The sequence below is a fragment of the Prionailurus viverrinus genome, chromosome A3 (genome assembly GCF_022837055.1).
Source record: "Prionailurus viverrinus isolate Anna chromosome A3, UM_Priviv_1.0, whole genome shotgun sequence".
Classification (NCBI taxonomy): Eukaryota; Metazoa; Chordata; class Mammalia; order Carnivora; family Felidae; genus Prionailurus; species Prionailurus viverrinus.
In genome coordinates, this window is record NC_062563.1 from 79,208,886 (window position 1) to 79,211,324 (window position 2,439).

Genomic DNA, 2,439 nt, shown 5'->3' on the forward strand with positions numbered 1-2,439 from the left:
AGGGTGGGGCAGGTCTTGGATGACTAAACCCCAGGATGTATAATGACATCCCAGGAAACTCGGGGTTCACAATCCTATCCCCAAAAGGAAAGACAAGCTACATTGTGTGAGATGGAGGGTTCCTCCCAGAATGCAATTCTCTTTAGGATTCGCTTCTTCCAAGAGTCTAAGAAATCTGGGAGCCTCATTATCCATTCAAGGCAAAGAAGCAGCTTTGTAGATTGGTATGCACAAGCTCAGTGACTTTCAAAGGAAACCATCAGTGATTTGGGGGTCTAGTTATGTCTCCCCACAAAAACCTGCTGAATAAATATTGAGGTGTTTATGCGGTCCCAGTACAAAATAGAGGCTGTGGGAGAACCGAAAGAAATACAATATGCAGTTCCTATGTTTGAAAAATGTATAATGTCAAAGAGATGAGAACAAAGAACAATTTGCAAAATTCTAAATTGAATGTCTTCCAGTTAAAATGTTTCTTCAAAAAAAAAATAAATAAGTAAAATGTTTCTTCATTACCAAAGTATGCTTGGGGACCAATGAAGGGGTGTGCATAGAGTTCCTTTACCTGGAGCTGAGCTCAATTAGCAATAATCGCGCCTCGGATAAACTTCATTGGCTACGATACTGCCACTGCGCAAAGCTTCCTGGAGCTGAGCTCAAAACTCAACTCAAGGAACCTGAAATTCAGCTATGTACAACTTAATGGCTAAGCAAAACCTCATTTCCAAATCCTTTTCCTATATCCAGCTATGTTGAAAGGTCTTTGAGATCTTTCTAGTGAGTTCCTCAAGTATTCAATATTCAGTCATTCAATAAATATTTAGGTGTACCCTCTGTGGGCTGGGTACATGGGATTCAGGAGTTAAAGATCCAATCCTTACCCTCCCAGGGCCACAGACATAGACATAGGATCCACCCCAAGCCTAAGGTTAATCATACATTGGGATATCCAAGTCAAACCAAGTGGATTACAGAAAGTTTCTCAAAAGAAAATGATATCTGAGTCAAGGTAAGAGGGTATGTGGGGTTAGCTAGCTGGGAAACATGAAGGATAAGCATGCAGCAGGCACATGGCTTGGGAGGCTTGGGAAAGATTGGTGTGGTCAGAGAGCTACAAGTCATTTGGTTTGATGGGTGAAGAAGATGTAGGAAGAATTCAGAGGAAAGCAAAGATCACTTTAGCTAAGGGAACTGGAGAGGCTTCATGGGGGAGGTGACATTTGGAGCTGAGCCTTGGAAAATGGATAGGATTTCAGTTAGATGAAGTGAGAAGATGGGGAGGGAGGTGGCGTTCCAGTATTCCTGTTTCCTGCACTCTGCCTGGCATGAATAGGTGCCCCAAAAACATTATTAAATGTTGAAAAGGTAAACTGAGTTACCAAGGCAGAAAAGTGAGCTCAAGGTATGTTTGGAAGAGTGAATAGTTTGGTTTGTTGAATGCCTAGAAGGACACAAAAGGTTTAAGAGATAAGGCAGGAAAGGTAAACTGAGACCAGATTGAAGAATTCTTATCTCTCAGTTATGGAATGTGGGAAAAGGCTCTAAGCAATGGAGAACCATCATGGAATTTTGAGTAGGATAGTGGCAAGACCAAAACGTGCTGAAGAGGTCACTTAGTAGGATGGAGAAAGTGGGGACCAAAGTCCAGAGACCAGTTAAGGTACTTAGGATGCAATCCAGAATGAAAAAAAATCAAGGGCACAGCTAGGGGAGGGCTGGAGGGAGGAAGAAACATGCAGATTAACTGGTTAGAGGGAGAAAGGAAGGCACCGAGGAGAAGGAGTGACAAGGTTCTGTGTTCCAGGTTCATAATGCTGCACACAAAACCACCCCAAACTTAGTGGTTTAAAACAACAATCTTTATTCTACTTATAAATATGCAAGTTGGGCGAGGCTCGGCTGGGAAGCTTTGTCTGTGTTCCATGAAGGGTCAGCAGGGGAGGCTGCCTGAGGGCTGGAGGACCCTCTGCCCAGATGGCTCCCTCACACCCCTGGCACCTTGATGCCTGCAGCTGCTGGCAGCTTAGCTGGGGCTGAGGGGTGGTCTCCTCCATGTGCCTGGGCTTCTTCACAGCACGGTGGTTCATTCTGAGCGAGAGGCAGGTGGGGCCCTTTGTCTTTTATAGCCTAGCCTCCAAAGCCACACAGCCTCACTTCTATCATTTTCTGCTGGTTGAAGCTGTCACCAAGGCCCACCCATTTCAAGGGGAGGGAGGAGACACTTCACCTCGTATTGGGAAAGTGACAAGGTTTTGGAAGCAGATATGGAACAGAAAAGGTTGTTTGGCCTATATTGGGCTGAGTGGCATCACCCCAAAATTCGTATCTACCTAGGACATCAGAATGTGACCTTGTTTGGAAATAGGGAAGATGAAGTCACCGAAAATTAGTGTAGGCCCTAAATCCAATGACTGCTGTCCTTACAGAAAGGGGAGATGA

General features: G+C 44.6%; 1 pseudogene; it reads right to left on the reverse strand.

The window, feature by feature from the left end:
- Nucleotides 1-428: 428 nt before the first annotated feature.
- On the reverse strand, nucleotides 429-642 carry LOC125163197 (uncharacterized; annotated as a pseudogene).
- Between the last annotated feature and the right edge of the window lie 1,797 nt (nucleotides 643-2,439).